Source organism: Hyla sarda, chromosome 12 (genome assembly GCF_029499605.1).
Source record: "Hyla sarda isolate aHylSar1 chromosome 12, aHylSar1.hap1, whole genome shotgun sequence".
Classification (NCBI taxonomy): domain Eukaryota; kingdom Metazoa; phylum Chordata; class Amphibia; order Anura; family Hylidae; genus Hyla; species Hyla sarda.
This window is the reverse complement of record NC_079200.1, coordinates 10726282-10746209: the sequence shown is the minus strand read 5'-3', so window position 1 is coordinate 10746209 and position 19928 is coordinate 10726282. Positions and strand designations below refer to the sequence as shown.

The 19928-nt window shown below is 45.7% G+C and overlaps 1 long non-coding RNA gene across 2 annotated transcripts; it reads left to right on the top strand.

Annotated features, from left to right (window-relative positions):
• The first annotated feature begins 209 nt into the window (after positions 1 to 209).
• LOC130296847 (uncharacterized) lies at positions 210 to 19274 on the top strand. Of its 2 annotated transcripts, none has more exons than XR_008849307.1 (3): positions 210 to 257; positions 11771 to 11937; positions 18776 to 19274. It is a non-coding gene; the product is annotated as an uncharacterized LOC130296847 (long non-coding RNA). The 2 variants fall into 2 exon arrangements; XR_008849308.1 differs by lacking the exon at positions 210 to 257 and adding an exon at positions 5289 to 5353.
• Positions 19275 to 19928: the final 654 nt, after the last annotated feature.

Sequence of the window (19928 nt, the reverse complement as noted above, 5' to 3'; positions counted from 1 at the left end):
CAAGCGAAGATTCCGCAGTGTGAACGCACCCAAAAGGTGGCGGGGACAGGAATATCTGCTTGAATTGAAGTGGATACATACACTTGATACTTTGAATACAAAATTCTTGAATGTCGAATTTAAAACTTATCCAAAAATGTTCAAGAGATAAATATTCCCTTTTTTTTTAATTTTTTTTTTTTATAATTTTATATTCTGTGTTTTTCAGATTTTTTTATTCAAAATGGAGGCTATTTCATCATTGAGCGGCATAACAGGTTATTTACTATACGTCATGAGAGAAATCAGGATCAAGTCGGATTGGAAATTTTGTTATTATTTTATTTTTTTATCTTCTGTTTTTGGGATCCAGTCAGGTATGGTCCTGTAAGCTGATTGGGTGATGAAGCTGTTTCAGCACTGATCGGAACGGTGGAGTCGGCGCCGGGAGCTTGTGACGTCACGCCCCGCCCCCTCAATGCAAGTCTATGGGAGGGGGCGTGACGTCATGAGGGGGCGGGACTATGACGTAACGATCTCCCGACGCCGACTCCAGCATTCGGAACAGTTTGTTCCAAACGCTGAGCAGTGGAGTACCCCTTTAAGCTATTTTCCATAGCCTCAGGGGTTAAAGGGGTGTTCCAGGCAAAACCTTTTTTATATATATATCAACTGGCTCCAGAAATTTAAACAGATTTGTAAATTACTTCTATTAAAAAATCTTAATCCTTCCAATAATTATTAGCTTCTGAAGTTTTCTGTCTACCGTATTTTTCGCCGTATAAGACGCACTTTTTCTTCCCCAAAACTGGGGGGAAAAAGTTGGTGCGTCTTATAAGGCGAATACACACCTATCGCGGCGGTCTCTGCGGCCATCAATGGCTGGGACCCGCGGCTAATACAGGACATCACCGATCGCGGTGATGCCCTGTATTAACCCTTCAGATGCGGCGATCAAAACTGACCACCGCGTCTGAAGGGAAAGTGACACTAACCCGGCTGTTCAGCGATTTCACTGCGGCGTCCCGAACAGCCCGACTGAATAGCCAGGTTAGTGCTTACAGGACACCGGGGGGACCTTACCTGCCTCCTCGGTGTCTTCTCCGTTCAGGGATCCCCTGTATGGCCGGCGCTCTCCTTCCTCGTCATCACGTCGTCGCGTACGTGCGTCGGCGTGCGTAACGACGTGATGGCGGCGACGGAGAGCGAGGATACCCGGCCGGCAGCAGAGACGTTCCAGAGCGACGGGGACGCGGCAACAGCGATGGAGCGATATCCAGGGCAGCGGTGACGGGTCCGGAGCGACGGGGACACCTGAGTATTACCTCCTATGCAGTGGTCTTCAATCTGCGGACCTCCAGATGTTGCAAAACTACAACTCCCAGCATGCCCGGACAGCCAACGGCTGTCCGGGCATGCTGGGAGTTGTAGTTTTGCAACATCTGGAGGTCCGCAGGTTGAAGACCACTATTATGTTCAAAATCTTTATTTTTTTAGATTTTGCCCCTAAAAATTGGGTGCGTCTTATACGCCGGTGCGTCCTATAGGACAAAAAATACGGTAACTGCTCAATGATGATGTCACGTCCCGGGAGCTGTGCATGATGGGAGAATATCCCCATAGGAGCTGCACAGCTCCCGGGACGTGAGTCATCAGAGAGCAGTTAGACAGAAAACAACGACTCAACTTCAGAAGCTAATAACTATTGGAAGGATTAAGATTTTTTAATAGAAGTAATTTACAAATCTGTTTAACTTTCCGGAGCCAGTTGATATATATAAAAAAAAAGTTTTGGCCTGGAATAACCCTTTAACCCCTTAAGGACGCAGGACGTAAATGTACGTCCTGGTGAGGTGGTACTTAACGCACCAGGACGTACATTTACGTCCTAAGCATAACCGCGGGCATCGGAGCGATGCCCGTGTCATGCGCGGCTGATCCCGGCTGCTGATCGCAGCCAGGGACCCGCCGGCAATGGCCGACGCCCGCGATCTCGCGGGCGTCCGCCATTAACCCCTCAGGTGCCGGGATCAATACAGATCCCGGCATCTGCGGCAGTTCGCGATTAAAATGAACGATCGGATCGCCCGCAGCGCTGCTGCGGGGATCCGATCATTCATAACGCCGCACGGAGGTCCCCTCACCTTCCTCCGTGCGGCTCCCGGCGTCTCCTGCTCTGGTCTGTGATCGAGCAGACCAGAGCAGAAGATGACCGATAACACTGATCTGTTCTATGTCCTATACATAGAACAGATCAGTATTAGCAATCATGGTATTGCTATGAATAGTCCCCTATGGGGACTATTCAAGTGTAAAAAAAAAATGTAAAAAAATGTAAAAGTAAAAGTAAAAAAAAAGTGAAAAATCCCCTCCCCCAATAAAAAAGTAAAACGTCCGTTTTTTCCTATTTTACCCCCAAAAAGCGTAAAAAACATTTTTTATAGACATATTTGGTATCGCCGCGTGCGTAAATGTCCGAACTATTAAAATAAAATGTTAATGATCCCGTACGGTGAACGGCGTGAACGAAAAAAAATTTAAAAAAGTCCAAAATTCCTACTTTTTTAATTCATTTTATTAAAAAAAAAATTATAAAAAATTTATTAAAAGTTTTTTATATACAAATGTGGTATCAAAAAAAAGTACAGATCATGGCGCAAAAAATGAGCCCCCATACCGCCGCTTATACGGAAAAATAAAAAAGTTATAGGTCATCAAAATAAAGGGATTATAAACGTACTAATTTGGTTAAAAAGTTTGTGATTTTTTTTAAGCGCAACAATAATATAAAAGTATATAATAATGGGTATCATTTTAATCGTATTTACCCTCAGAATAAAGAACACACGTCATTTTTACCATAAATTGTACGGCGTGAAAACAAAACCTTCCAAAATTAGCAAAATTGCGTTTTTCGTTTTAATTTCCCCACAAAAATAGTGTTTTTTGGTTGCGCCATACATTTTATGATATAATGAGTGATGTCATTACAAAGGACAACTGGTCGCGCAAAAAACAAGCCCTCATACTAGTCTGTGGATGAAAATATAAAAGAGTTATGATTTTTAGAAGGCGAGGAGGAAAAAATGAAAACGTAAAAATTAAATTGTCTGAGTCCTTAAGGCCAAAATGGGCTGAGTCCTTAAGGGGTTAAGTGCTGCCGCTGACATTGCCCGCTTTATCAATGGACATTACGAATCACTGAAGGTGTATACGCATGCGCTGACTTTGTAAATCGCCATCTCCATGGCAACGCAGACACGGAGTTCTGATAGGTACATGCGATCCGATTTCCTCCTGACGTAGACCCAGGCCTTTTTGCCTTGCGCCTGCGCATTTGTTTTCCACCCACGCTAATGTGCTAGTACTGTACAGATTGCCAGTTTCGGTGGTGAGTGCCCGCCCATAATCTAGCATTATTAGTGTTAATTAACTATTGTTTTTAACCTTCATTGGATTTTAAATATATCATGCACTGTTTAATTGTATATTTATGCACTTTGATTGATGTATATTGCACGAGCTGTATTCTCGGCCCTCTGATGCACTTTGAAATATAAAATATTAATTGTATTCACTATATGGAATGTTCAATTGTTTAATGCAATGGGGATTACTGTATTTAGGAACCCATGTATCACTCAGTTGTTATGCTTGAAAAAGGCGGTGAGAGACCGCAGAACGTCGCACCTTGCTCTGCTGAGGATGGAATTAAAGGGGTATTCCAGGCAAAAACTTTTTTTATATATATATATCAACTGGCTCCGGAAAGTTAAACAGATTTGTAAATGACTTCTATTAAAAAATCTTAATCCTTCCTATAGTTATTAGCTTGTGAAGTTTTCTGTCTAACTGCTTATTGATGATGTCATGTCCCGGGAGCTGTGCATGATGGGAAAATATCCCCATAGGAACTGCACAGCTCCCGGGACGTGAGTCATCAGAGAGCAGTTAGACAGAAAACAAAAACTCAACTTCAGAAGCTAATAACTATTGGAAGGATTAAGATTTTTTAATAGAAGTAATTTACAAATCTGTTTAACTTTCCGTAGCCAGTTGATATATAAAAAGAAATTTTGGCCTGGAATACCCCTTTAACACTGCACTTTATTGGATACTTTGTGTGCTGCGATCTTTTCCTTGGATTGAAGTCTGGATTCCCTGACCAGGAACCATATGATGGCGTGCACCTATACGGTGTCCTTTTTAGGACATCGTCAGTCATCAGACGTAACTCCGTCCTCCGTCAGGTGAAACGGCGTCCCGCCTCCTCCCTCGGGCCAACCTCCGTCAGGCGTCAGCCGCAGCTCCCTCCTCCCTCCTTTGTCATCCTAAACTCAGTCATCCCTCAGACGAAAAACTTTCCTGCCGTGTAGCAGAGCCGAGTCAGTGTCGGCTCTCTGCTATACGGGTTCTGCTGTACACGCTATTCAATGTCGGTTCTGCTATACCGACTCTGTAGCACATGTAGTGTCTGTAGTAAACATGTGCAAGTTTCACAGTTTCGACTCTGCTATACATGCTGTGTAGCGTCGGCTCTGCTATGCGGCAGGAAGTTGTGTCTGAGGGAGAATCGTCTGAGGCATGACGGATTTTTGGATGACAGAGTTTCGGATGAGGGAGGACTGAGTTGTGGCTGAAGGATGATGGCGATTGGTTTGAGGGAGGAGGCGGGATGCCGTTTCACATGACGGAGAGCGGACGGAGTTACGGCTGACGACTGACGGCGATTGGTCCGAGGGAGGAGGCGGGATGCCGTTTCACATGATGGAGGACGGAGTTGCGGTTGACGACTGACGGCGATTGGTCCTAGGGAGGAGGCAGGACGCTGTTTAACCTGACGGAGGATGGAGTTATGGACACCGTACTCCTAAATACTATATTCCGTGGGAGTGGATGTGCTGTTCTTCTGGACTTTTTTATCTGTCTATAAAGATGAAGAATGTTGCATCCACCATATACTAGCGGATATAGGGGGAGATTTACAGTATCAAAACCTGTGCAGAGGAAAAGTTGCCCAGTTGCCCATAGCAACTAGACCGCTTCTTTCATTTTGCAGAGACCTTGTTAAAACTGAAAGCAGCGATCTGATTGGTTGCTATGGGCAACTGGGTAACTTTTCCTCTGCACAGGTTTTGATAAATCTCCCCCATAATCACTATTGCTAATGCATAAACATACTGACCTAAATATGTGGTGGGGGGGTGTGTGATGAGGGCAGATGTTGTTACCCTAGGGGCAGATGACATTAACCCCTTGTATTCGTGACGCCAGGGTGTGGTTTAGCCTATAACCACCTGAAGGTAATAATACCGCTGGATGCTGGGCTAGACACGGGGGCAATGAAGACTCCGACGCCAAGTTACGGACAACGGTAGCTTTACTGAGGGTAGACAGATGGTAAAGTCTATACAGTTCAGCCAGGACCCAAGGAGGTGACCAGTGACTCAGAGACCTTAAGGGCTTGCTGGGACTTGTAGTAGGACTGGACAATTGAATGCAGACCGCGCTGACTTGACAGATGACAGGGACGGACTTGACTCATAAAGCTGTGACTTTATCTTACTTGACTTGATGGCGGCTGCAGGACTGGACTTTGAGGTCTCCAACACTCTGGACACACACACTAGACGACTGCACTGGACCTCAGCCGACGATAGAGAAGCTCCACCCAGGGCTTATATGGGGGAGACTAGCAGGGAGCCCATAGGTCACTCTTGGGGTCACCTGGTCACTGGTGCCTCCTGGGTAACAATCACATGACAAGTCACATGGTATAACTCTTAAACAAACATTACATTTTATAACACTTTACATGGTAAAACATATTTACAATGAGGAAACAAGTGCATGGGGGCCTAGGGGATACTGAAGGAGGCTGCCTGACAGGACAGCAGGAGCACAGGGTAACACCTCATGTACTGGGCCACCACAAATATATACCGTGTGTGGTATTCAATCCAGTATAGGGAAAGATATAAACAAAATGTGTATGTAGTTACCGAAAACCTTAAAAGCATCAATCACAGGTAATAATAACATGTAGTAAACTTGTATGTATATGAGGAAGAGGTATATACATATGAGAACGTACATAAGACGCTTAGTGTGCACTGAGCCCAAAAAGCTACTACCGTAAGTTACAGTAATGTGGCAGTACTAAGTGGTATATATGTAAGTAATTGTTATAAACACCGATAAGTCAGTATGAGATCCAATCTCGAATTGTTGGGGCCAGGCCGGCCTACAGGGCACCAAGATATATATCCAGTATGTCTCCCGATTGAGGAGTTTTTGGTTCATATTGCCCCCTCTGACAGATAGGGTAACACATCACGGATACGGAGAGATCTAGAACTGGTCCCTTATTTTCTAAGGTGTTGACTAAGACTAGATCTATTTACTACCGTATATATTTTTTGTGCTGAAAACGCCCCCCTCGGCTTATACTCGAGTGAAATCTCCGCCTGTCAATCCCTTCATCAGTGGTCTTCAACCTGCGGACCTCCAGATGTTGCAAAACTACAACTCCCAGCATTCCCGGACAGCCATCGGCTGTCAGGGCATGCTGGAAGTTGTAGTTTTGAAACATCTGGAGGTCCGCAGGTTGAAGACCACTGCGGCCTTTGTCATCATCCAGACCCCCCCTTTTGTTTTCTACTCACCTCCCCTCGGTGGGAAGGAAGGGTGAGCTGGTCCGGGCCATCTATGCTGCAGGGACCGTCCGGTGGGGAGGGTTAGTCGTTCCGGGATGTCCATCTTCACCGGGAGGCCCTCTTCTCCGCTCCGGGCCGGCCCCGGCCTAGTGACGTTGCCTTGACAATGATGGTGAAGATGGACAGCCCGTAACGACTAACCCTCCCCTTCGGCATAGATGGCCCGGACCAGCTCACCCTTCCTTCCCACCAAGGGGAGGTGAGTAGAAAATTAAAGGGGGGTCTGGATGATGACGAAGACCCCATTGGTCTTCAACCTGCGGACCTCCAGATGTTTCAAAACTACAACTCCCAGCATGCCCGGACAGCCGATGGCATGCTGGGACTTGTAGTTTTGCAACATCTGGAGGTCCGCAGGTTGAAGACCACTGAGGGATTGACAGGCGGTGATGATGAAGGGGGGGGATTATGACGGCGTGATGATGACAGGGGTGTTAATAACGGGGGTGATGATGACAGGGGGGGATGATGACGGGGTGAGGATGACCGGTGATGATGACGGGGGTGTTAATGACGGGGGTCTGGATGATGACATGGGGGGGGGGTTGATGTATTTCCCACCCTAGGCTTATAGTCGAGTCAATAACTTTTCCTGGGTTTTTGGGGTGAAATTAGGGGCCTCAGCTTATATTCGGGTCGGCTTATACTCGAGTATATACGGTACGTTGTTTCTTATATCTATTCAATGACCTCAAAATGGAGTTTTTAGAGAATTACTGGTGTGAGGCATATATTGCATCTCTATGAATAAAGAGAAGTGGAGTCAGCTCACCCTTCCAGTAGTAGATGCAGATACAGGACAACGTTCAGTAGAAGCGCGGTTGATTACTGAGCCAGATCCCAGTTGAGCAGATAGGAGAAAAAATCTAATTTCCAGCTTCCATAAAAAAGAGTACATTTTATTTCAATCCTTTAAAAAAGCGTGCACAAAATATAAAGGTGACCCCATAAAATCCAAGGGAAACGCAGACGCGTTTCGGTTTTTTAATAAACCTTAGTCATAGCAATATCGCTATGACTAAGGTTTATTAATAAACCGAAACGCGTCTGCGTTTCCCTTGGATTTTATGGGGCCACCTTTATATTTTTGCACGCTTTTTTAAAGGATTGAAATAAAATTTACTCTTTTTTATGGAAGTTGGAAATTAGCTTTTTTCTCCTATATGTTGCAGCTCGCAGATGTTACAAGTAGCTACATACACAATATTAGTCATGTGACAGTTTATAGAACAATTTGTGGTGAGGGTGTTATGAGGGCAGATGTTGTTACCCTAAGGGCAGATGGCATTAACCCATTGTGTTCGTGACGCCAGGGCGTGGTTTATCCTCTACACCACCCAAAGGTATACCGCTGGATCCTGGGCTAGGCACGGGGGCAAATAATGACTCCGACGCCAAGTTACGGAACAACGGCAGCTTTACTGACTCAGACAAGTGTAACAGTCTATACAGCTTGGCTAGGCCCAAGGAGGTGACCAGTGACTTCAGAGACCACAAGGCATGCTGGGACTTGTAGTGGACATGGACAATTTGATGCAGGGCCACTTTACCCTATTTGTAGCTTACCAGGCTTTGACTTGGACCTGAGGGGTAGTGGACTTGTGGATCCGTGGCTGCGTGGTAGACTTTAGGCCTCTTTAGGACACCAGACACTCTCTCCAGACCTCACTGTAGCTCAGCAAAGACTCAAAGAGAAAGATCCACCTAGGGTTTATATGGGGAAGACTCTGGAGGGGTCCCATAGGTCACCCTGTAGGTCACATGATCACTGGTAACTTCCTTGGTTGTAATCACATGACAACAACACTTAAAGGCATAGAACAATTATGTACATTGCATTGGATAACACATTATTTAACTATTCAGGGCACACAGGTGAAGGTGAGGCCCAGGGGTCACGGAATGGAGTCTGCCTGACAGGGCAGCAAGGGTACACGGGTGCAACTCCTGTACTGGGCCACCACAAATTCATGTGATGAGTTTTATTGATTGCTCAGGACACTATTGTGTTACTTATGGACAAGAGATAAGAGACAATTTCTATGGCTGCACCTATAATTTCCATTTTGATGGGACCAAATGGTTTACTTTTTAGACAGGTTCACATGGCGGTTCTCTCCGGTCCCAATATTCTCCTGGTATTGCTGCTAAATGGTTCATACTAACAAACTGATGCAAAAGGATGCAAACTGATGCAAAAGGATGCCATTTGTCTGTTATTTTAATGGACAATTAAAAAAAATAAAGGACAAATGGCATCCTTTTGTGTCAGTTTATATCCTTTATTGTCCATTTGTGTCTGGGGTTTTCTTTTTCTGTCGGCTACTTCCCGGTTGCTCACACCTCTTCTGAGCATGCTCAGAAGTAAAAATGGATCGAAACGGATTGAAAAACTAATGCAAAGTGATGACATTAAAGGCTCATCTGTTACCTATTGACTTCAATGTAAAATTTATGATATCCATTTATTTTCCTGATTTTTTTGGAGAATGGTTTTTGTAATTTGTGTAAACTGTCTCCTATATGGAGGGAGAAACCTAACCTCAGATACTTGGTTTAAAGGGGTACTCTTTTTTTTTTATCAATTGGCGCCAGAAAGTCCAACAGATTTGTAAATTAGGAAAAAAAGGGGGTACCATAAGCCTCTAGACTAATACCATAAAATGGTACATGATGATAACCACATTTTGGAAAGAACTGTGCTTCACTTTATGATAAGAACATTTATTTATAAAATAATTTCAAGGGGTACATTAATAACAACCTCCTTTCACAGGGCCCTTGTGGGGAGGTGTTAAAATATAAACAGAATGGTATAAAACAGTAAAATATTAATGAACCGCTATATAATGCTATAAACTGCTAATCCGACATTTGATAAACCGGCATGAATAGCTTCTCATATGGAATGAATTGCAGTCAATGTCCGTGTATGATGGAAAGTTCAGATTAAGGTGCAGAACACCATTTATAATTACCAGCTCCTGCAGATGAGAGTGAATCGTAGTATATTCGTGGTATGGCGCCGTATCACTGGACGTCTGAGGAGGCAGGTGGTGTATCTCGTGGAGGCTGCGTTGGCAGCCCTGGCATGCGCTGCAGCGACTGGCCTGATTGCCACAGGCCTAGGGGAAGTCGCTTATCTCAGAGGTAGATGTTCCTGCTCCGGAGATGGAAGGAGAAGCAGCCTTGTGGAGAGCCCCTCGGCGTCTGACGTCAGTCAGGTAGGTGATTTCGGCAAGATGGAAATGCTGGATTTGCAGATGGTACAATGCTGATTTTGCAGATGGTACAATGCTGATTTTGCAGGATTCTTAGGGCTTAAAGAAATAGCATCTCACTTTCGGCTGGTATTAGAATGTGGAAGCTGCGGTTGTTGGATTGCGGTAATGCCGCGGCAATTTTTATCTCCTCTAGACGCGTTTCAGGGTACTTTAAATCTCGACCCTTTCCTCAGTAGAGATGACATCCCATCATATGGGCATATCCTGTACTAGGTTACCCCCTCATACCTACGTGATACCAAACACGTTATTAACATCGTTGAAAATTTGGTATGGGAGGAAGATTTTGGGTTGGCAACCTGCAATATAGTAGGTTTCTAAATACATCTTTACCCCCGATAACCCATGGACCTAACAGGTTTCTGTACTTGGTGGACATGAGTCCATCAGCTGGCCTCCTGTTGCAATGGCGCAACCATTGGGATGCAATCACAGGGTCGCCTTGGGAGACAGGGGGAGCCCTCGGCAGCTGAGGCGGGATCCCGGTTGTGATTGACAGCTGGGTCCCACATAGAAGGAGATCAGTAGGATGTATGCATGCATCCTATAGTGGGAAGGGGTTAAAAAATGATGGCTCCTAAAAGGCGAGAAAAAAAAATGAAGACACAAAAAAAGGAAATTGTGTCCTTAAAGGGGTACCCCCGTGATCTTCCACGCCGCACCCCGTTAGAATCAGCCCCCGGAGCGTGCTCGCTCCGGGTCTGATTACTAGTGATAACGGGGACGGAGCATAGTGACATCACGGCTCCGCCCCCGTGTGACGTCACGCTCTGCCCCCTCAATGCAAGCCTATGGAGGGGGCATGATTATCCTTTGGATAGGGGATAAGATGTCTTAGCGCCGGAGTACCTCTTTAAGGGGATAATGGTCCTACGGACATGTAAGCATCAGCCAACGTCATTCCAGCATGCACGGGCAGCCAAAGGCCTTGTCCAGATCAGTTTCCTGCCATTGGGGTATGGTTGGGAGGCTTCCATATACATAGGATCAGTGTTTCCCAACAAGTGTGCCTCTATCTGTTGCAAAAATTGCAACTCCCAGCATGCCCGGACAGTCGTTGGCTATCCAGGCCTGCTTGGAGTTGTAGTTTTGCAACAGCTGAAGGCACCCTGGTTGGGAAACACTGGACTAGTTCATTTCCAACTGACTCTTTTAAGGGACAGGTAGACTATAAGCCCCACTCAGCCCTCTAGGCCAGTGTTTCCCAACCAGGGAGCCTCCAGCTGTTGCAAAACTACAACTACCAGCATGTCAAGACAGCACAATTCCTGTTTGTATTCTCCATAGGATCCACACTGTCCCTTTAAGATAAATCAAGGCTTTACTCGCATCTCAGCAACCTTTGACTGTCGGGGCATGCTGGGAGCTGTAGTTTTGCAACAGCTTTAGGCATCTTGGTTTGGAAACACTGCCTTAAGAACACATCTAATTTTCATTTTTGCATTTTCATTTTCCTTTTTTACATTTTCCTCCTAGTCAGACTTCCTGCCTTTGGGGTATGTTTGGGAAGCCGTCATATACACCAGATCACTGTTTCCCAATCAGGGTGCCACCCACTGTTGCAAAACTACAGCTCCCAGTATGCCGGGACAGCCAAAGTCATGTGTGCTTCCTCCAGACGTTCCACACTGTCCCTGAAAGGTAAAGCAGGGCCTCCCTCTAATCTCATCAGCCTTTGGCTGCCTGGGCATGTTGGGAGTTGTAGTTTTTCATCAGCTGGAGACACCATGGTTTGAAAATACTGCCATGAGAACACATCTAATTAAAATTTTTGCATTTTTTTTCTCCTAGCCAGACTTCCTGCCTTTGGAGTACAGTTGGGAGGCCTCCATATACACCGGATCAGTGTTTCCCAACCAGGGTGCCTCCAGCTTTTAAAATAAACTACAACTCTTAGTACACCTGGACATCTACAGTCCTGTCTGTCTCTTCCAGAGGATCCACACTGTCCCTGAAAGGTAAATCAAGGCTTCCCTCTCATTTCATCAGCCTTTGGCTGTCATGGCATGCTGGAAGATATAGTTCTGCAACATCTGGAGGCCCCCTGGTTGGGGAAAAAATGGTCTATCTCCTTGCCAGCTGGCGGCTATCACAGCACGAGGTCACATGTTCCAGAATGCATATTAATGCGCAGTGCTATAGATCTCACTGATGGATAATTGTAGAATATCTTTACTTACATTTAATACAGAAATGCAATTTCATAAATCCCCCCGATACTCCAACCCCGGTATCTCCGCGGCTTTAATGGAGATGATTTTTATTGCAGAGCACAGATATTTGACAGGAAAATTAAGTTTGTATTCTTACTACTCCGAAAGTACAAAAACTAATAACTGGAATGGAGCCTGGGAATTTTAGGAAGACGTGATGTGAAATAAGTGTAGGTATTACTAACTACCTCTGTTCTTCGCGGCGTCCGCATCCAGGCAGGCGTCGAATTGAGTAGAACCTAATATGCAAGATCTGATTAGAACTCCTGGGGACGCGCGGAGTACTCCGTCTGCGGTGAATCGGATGCCGCGGTTGATTTCATTCCTAGGCAACGTAAACGCCGGTCGACCCACGGCACGCTGCAGGTGGCAGCGACAAAGTACGCAGGGAGATGTTCTACACACAAACCCATTTTGGACGACAACCAGACATCGCGGGGTTGGCAGTTATTTCCATTAATCATTTATTATGTTGAAAAAGGAAATCATTTAAAGGGGTACTCCGCCCCTAGACATCTTATCCCCCCTAAGGATAGGGGTTAAGATGTCTGATCGCGGGGGTCCCGCCGCTGGGGGATCTCCCTGCTGCACCCGGCATTCGTCTGGTGCAGCGCTGGAGGCTCGTGACGTCACGGCCACGCCCCCTCCCATAGACGTGCATTGAGGGGGCGTGGCCGTGATGTCACAATCCTCAGCCCCGCATCGCCAGTCATTCGGCAAGGAGCGAACTTTGCTCCGTGCACCGGATGTCTGGGGTGCCGTAGCCAAAATTGCGGGGGTTCCCAGCGGTGGAACCCCCGCGATCAGACATCTTAGGCTAAGTCTCCACTTGTTTTTTTGTCCTGCGTTTTTAGGGATTTAAAAAATGCCTGAAAAATCGCAAGTGCAATCTACTCTGCGTTTTTCATGGCGTTTTTTCTTGCGTTTTTACCGGCATTTTTTTCATTTGTGTGGAAATTGCACCTTGGCGGTTTTTTTTTTTGGTACCCAAAATTTGTTGGGTACCAAAAAAAAGAAAAAAAAAAGGATGCAGCAGTTATGGAACATTTTTTATTAAACGCAATGTATATATTTTATAACCCAATTTTTATTATTTTTTAATAAAGTGTGTGTTTCACTTTTTTTTCTCTATTTTTTAGGTAGTACTACTACTCCCAGCATGGAACAGACTGTTCTGTGCTGGGAGTAGTAGTACCTGTAGTAATAGACAGATCGCCCCGTGTCTCAGTCCTGACACCCGATACGATCGTCCATTATATAGCACAGATGCCGCTGTATACAGCGCTCACATCTCTGCACTATACTCCGGTCAGTGATGTCATTCATATTTCCCACCCAGAGCTGTGATTGGCCGGATGGTTGCAGCCAATCACAGCTCTGAGGAAAAGATGAATGAGTGAGTGGCCGGCCCGGAGTATAGTGCAGAGCGATGTATACAGCCGCCCCATCTCTGCTATAGACAGGACGGTCACATCGGGTGTCAGTAGTGACATCCACTGTGATGTGTCCTTAGGCAGGCACTACTACTCCCAACATGGAGCACACTCTGCCTCATGCTGGGAGCTGTAGTATCTGCATGAATAGACAGATCGCAGCGAGTGTAACTTCTGACACCTGCTGCGATCTGTCTATTAATGCAGGTACTACAGCTCCCAGCATGAGGCAGAGTGTGCTCCATGTTGGGAGTAGTAGTAGCCGCAGTTATGGAAAGATCACGGCGGATGTCACTCTTCCTGACACCCGCTGTGATGCTCCTGTATAATGTATGGATGCGGCCGGCGCTCTTCTATGGTCCCCTGCACTGCCGTATATATACACATGTTCCTATTTCTCACAGAGAGCTGTGATTGGCTGGAACCATCTGACCAATCACAGCCCTGCGGGAAATATGAATAAGTGTAAATATACGTCAGGGCAGGGGACCATAGATGAGCGGCCGCCGCATCTATATATTATACAGGAGAATCGCAATGGGTGATCTGTCTATTTGTACAGGTAGTACCGTATATACTCGAGTATAAGCCGAGTTTTTCAGCACGATTTTTCGCCCTGAAAACATCCCCCTCGGCTTATACTCGAGTGAACTCTCCGCCCTCAGTGGTCTTCAACCTGCGGACCTCCAGAGGTTTCAAAACTACAACTCCCAGCAAGCCCGGGCAGCCATCTGCTGTCCGGGCTTGCTGGGAGTTGTAGTTTCGAAACCTCTGGAGGTCCGCAGGTTGAAGACCACTGCGGCCTTCCACATCATCCAGCCCCATCTCACCCCCTTTAGTTCTGTACAGTACTCGCCTCCGCTCGGCGCTGGTCCGGTGCTGCAGGACTGTCCGGTGAGGAGGTCGTCCGGTGGGATAGTGGTTCCGGGCTGCTATCTTCACCAGGGAGGCCTCTTCTCCGTGCTTTGGTCCCGGCCCCGGAATAGACACGTTGCCTTGACGACGACGCAGAGGTACGTTCATTACCAACTTTCCTCTGCGTCATCATCAAGGCAACGCCTCTATTCCGGGCCCGAAGCACGGAGAAGAGGCCTCCCCGGTGAAGATGGCAGCCCGGAACCACTATCCCACCGGACGAACTCCCCACCGGACAGTCCTGCAGCACCGGACCAGCGCCGAGCGGAGGCGAGTACTGTACAGAACTAAAGGGGGTGAGAGGGGGCTGGATGATGTCGAAGGCCGCAGTGGTCTTCAACCTGCGGACCTCCAGAGGTTTCAAAACTACAACTCCCAGCAAGCCCGGACAGCCGATTGCTGCCCGGGCTTGCTGGGAGTTGTAGTTTTGAAACCTCTGGAGGTCCGCAGGTTGAAGACCGTGATGATGACATGTGGTGATGATGACAAGGGGATGATGAAGGGGGTGGGATTATGACAAGGGGATGATGAAGTGTGGAATGATGACAGGGGGATGATGAAGGGGGGGTGTGGAATGATGACAGGGGGATGATGAAGAGGGGGGGGATGATGACAAGGGGATGATGAAGGGGGGTGGGGATGATGACAAGGGGATGATGAAGGGGGTGGGATTATGACAAGGGGATGATGAAGTGTGGAATGATGACAGGGGGATGATGAAGGGGGGTGTGGGATGATGACAAGGGGATGATGACAAGGGGATGATGAAGGGGGGTGGGGATGATGACAAGGGGATGATGAAGGGGGGGTGTGGGATGATGACAAGGGGATGATGACAAGGGGATGATGACAGGTGGTGATGATGAAGGGGGGATGATGACAGGGTGATGATGATGAGGGTGTTAATGACGGGGGTCTGGATGATGACAGGGGGGGATGATGTATTTCCCACCCTAGGCTTATACTCGAGTCAATAACTTTTCCTGGGATTTTGGGGTGAAATTAGGGGCCTCGGCTTATATTCGGGACGGCTTATACTCGAGTATATACGGTACTACTCCCATCATGGAACAGTGTGTTCCATGCTGGGAGTAGTAGTACTAACTAAAAAAAAAGTGTACAAAAAAAAAGCAAAAAAGTGAAAAACACACACAATACATTTTTATAATTGTCGGCTACATTTTTATTTCCCCGCACACATAAATTGATCCCTGTTTAACCCCTTAAGGACCAATGCAAATAAACCTGTACGCCCCTGAAAGACCAGGCCTGTTTTTCAAATCGGGGATGTCTGTCTTTATTAGAGAATAACTCTGGTAACATTTTGCCAATCACGATAATTCTAACATTGTTTTTTTGTCACAAGTTGTCCTTCATGTACATAGTAAAAGTAGCCGATATCATTTGTAGTTTTTTTTTACAATGCAAAAAATTATGAAATTTTTACAAAAATTACGATTTTTTGCTATTTTAACACTAATAGGGTGCATATATTTATACTTACTGACCAAATAGTTTATGAAACTTATAGTTTCAGATGTCTACTTTATTTTGACGTCATTTTTTTGTTTTTAATTAACATTTTAAATTAGTTAGAAGCCTAACAATTTAACTTGAAATTTAGAAAATTTGAAAAGTACATCTTTTTTTATGTGCTATGCAAGGTTTGCAGAAATTAAAAGGTAGTAGAACATAGGAACACCCCCCCCAAATGACCCCATTTTAAAAACTAGACCCCTCAAGGTATTCGCTAGGGGGTACAGTGAGTATTTTAACACCATAGTTTTTTGGCAGGAATTATTACAAAGTCAGTGTTAAAAATTAGAAATTTGCAATTTTTCACAAATGCATCATTTGGGGGGCATATTTTTTGTACATCACTTCTGATATTGAAAGAAATGCACCCTATATTTTATTTAGCTGCTTGTCCCATGTTCGGAAATACCCCTGCTTTGGCCATATATGGTTCCTTGGCCGCGTGGTAGGACTCAGAAGGAGAGGAGCGCCATTTGGCTTTCAGGGCAGAACAGTACCCCCACCCCCACAAGTGACCCCATTTATATACCGCACCCCTACAAGTTATTGGCTGGACCAGGGACCTCTCTGATTGGTCCTTGGTCGGCTGGCAGTATAACGCGTCTGTCTGTGACAGTTAAGGCTCCTGATGGATATATCCGCCATGTTGTGGGAATAAGCACCCGTTCATGGCGAATATATCCATCACTGCTGCGGCTGGGTAGCTCAGTGTGTCCGCTCATGACTGCTGGCGGGAAATCCGCCGCTATGAGTGTACACACAAAGCTACCCAGGCGCAGCAGGGAGCTCATTACCGTGACTGCTGCATAATGTGTAGGATCACGTGGCGGACATCCGCAGCATATTACATGCTGCGGATGTCTGCCAATGCGATCCTACACATTATGCATTTTTTTTTATTAGATTCATTTAATAAATGTATTTTTAATATATATATATATATATATATATATATTTTACACTTTTATTACATTTTTATTTATTTTTACACTTTTATTTATTTATTTATTTTTACACTTTTTAATGCTTTGGAATACTTCGTATTCCAAAGCATTGCAGTTATATGCTGCCTGTTCTCACTAGCAGGCAGCATATTAGGATGTGCCTCTGGCACGTCCTACAGGCAATACCCAGGGCAGACCTGGGGGTCCTTGTAGGACCCCCGGCTGCCCAGGTATGCAGCAGCACCCCGCGATGCTCCGGGGTGCTGCAGGAGAGACAGAGGGAGCCCCCTCCCTCTGTCAGAACTCCTTACAGCGCGCGGTCACTTCTGACCGCGGCTGTAAGGGTTAAACTGCCGGGAGTGAAGTGAACTTCACTCCCGGCAGTGCGGCAAGTCCCGGCCAGCTGCGGCCACACACAGCACCCCGCAATCGCGATGCGGGGTGCTGCAGGAGTGACAGAGGGAGCTCCCTCCCTCTGTTATAACACTTACAGCCGAGTCCCTGCCGCGATCTCGTGGGTGCACTGGGCAGCACCCACGAGAATAATGGACGAGTATAGACGTCCAGGTGCGGGAACGCCCGCCAACCTGGACGTCTATACTCGTCCATGGTCGTTATCGGGTTAAAAAGCAATAAAACATTTTTTTTTTTTTAAATATACATTTCGTTAGATACAATTTTTTCCTTCACTACTGTATATTTAAAAAAAATAAAATTTTTATGGGACCCTACGAAATTTTATTAAAAACAGGTATCTCCATCACTTTTTTGGATCGCTTAAGTCCAAAAAAGATTAAAAACCGCCTGCAAAAACGCCAAAATTAAACTCCACATATCGTTTTTCTTGGCGTTTTCTCACTCCCATAGACTTCTATTGGAGCAAAACGCAACAATTTTGAGAAAAAACACCGGTTTGAGGGACATACAGCGTTTTTATTTCAAAACGCAGAGGAGCTGGAAAAAACGCAAAAAAGTGAAAAAACGCCAAAAGGATAAAAAAAACCGCCAAAGTGAAAAAACGCCAAGTGGAATTCGAAATTTGCGATTTCTCATTGATTTACAGATAACATCTGGCCGCAGCGTTTTTTGGCCCAAAAAACGCCATGCAGCAGAATTGGCGTTTTAATTGGCGTTTTGCCGGAAAAAAAACAAGAGGTCTAGGGGCGGAGTACCCCTTTAATCTACTGCATTAGAATAATGAATTAGTCATGTAGATAGAAATGCTTATCTATTCAGTCTTGAAGGCCGAATGACCGCCGAATAAATTAAAGGGGTACTCCACTGGAAAACATTTTTTTTTGTTTGTTTTTTAAACTGGTGCCAGAAAGTTAAACAGATTTGTATATTACTTCTATTAAAAAAAAATCTTAATCCTTCCAGTACTTATCAGCCGCTGTATGCTCCACAGGAAGTTCTTTTCTTTTTGAATTTCTTTTCTGTCTGACCACAGTGCTCTCTGCTGACACCTCTGTCCATTTTAGGAACTGTCCAGAGTAGGAGAAAATCCCCATAGAAAACCTCTCCTGCTTTGGACAGTTCCTTACATGGACAGAGGTGTCAGCAGAGAGCACTGTGGTCAGGCAGAAAAGAAATTCAAAAAGTAAAGAACTTCCTGTGGAGCATACAGCAGCTGATAAGTACTGGAAGGATTAAGATTTTTTAATAGAAGTAATTTACAAATCTGTTTAACTTTCTGGCACCAGTTGATTAGAAAAAAAATTACCCCTTTAATTATTTCTGCTCTCTGTTTAATAGGTGCTTCCTAAAAGTGTGTTTGAGCTGCTGCCATTGGAAAGTCAAGCCCCGCTACAAGGATAGGCAGCAGTACCGGAAGGATGATAAGTACTGGAAGGATGCCAGGGGAAAGCACAGGAGACATGGGCCGTTCTTGGACTCCATCGCATGTATCCACTGGGTGACAATCTGCCTCGGGTCCTGATCCATTGCCATGCCGAAACCTTCGGGAGACTTGATGCATCACAACAATGTCCGTAGTAAATGGAGGGATGGTTCATATAGTTTACCACGTCTCACCAAGTGGGGATCCTGCCCAATTTTCTAGGATACCCAGCTGGTGCAACATCAAAGCTACCAAATTCAAGTAGAATTACAAGTGCTGGCGCAGCACACCACATACAAGTGATAGTGACTAGTGACCAAATTCCGTGGCTACAGCAGATAAAATGTGTGTTTACCAAGTCCAAGTAATGTTTTATTGCACTCAGGTTCAATAAAGTCTACTGTGGTTTTCCAAGTCCTGTCTGCATTCTCCAGAGGATCCACACAGTCCCTTAAAGATAAATCAAGGCTTTCCTCTCATCAACTCAGCAATTTTTGACTGTCGGGGCATGCAGGGAGCTGTAATTTTGCAACAGCCTGAGGCACCTTGGTTTGGAAACACTGCCTTAAGAACACAGCTACCGTAATTTTAATTTTTTCCTCCTAGTCAGACTTCCTGCCTTTGGAGTATGCTTGCGAGGCCTCCATATACACTGGATCAGTGTTTCCCAACCAGGGTGCCTCCAGCTGTTAAAAACAACTACAACTGTTAAAACAACTATCCTGTCTGTCTCTTCCAGAGGATCCACACAGTCCTTGAAAGGTAAATCAAGGCTTCCCTCTCATTTCAGCAGCCTTTAGCTGTCAGGGCATGCTGGACTTTATAGTTTTGCAACATCTGGAGGCACCCTGTCAGGAACAAATGGTCTAGCTCCTTGCCAGCTGTCTGGCAGTCTGACCTCTGGGACCCCCTGCGTTCTACTGCACAGTGCTTTGGCTCTCCTCGTGCATGGAGTGGGGGTCTATGCCCCCCTCTGCATCTCTATGGGACAGCTGGAGATACACGAGCACGGTAAAGTAGATCACAGCGGAGAGCAGACACTTATCCCGTATCCTTGAGGCAGCTTCA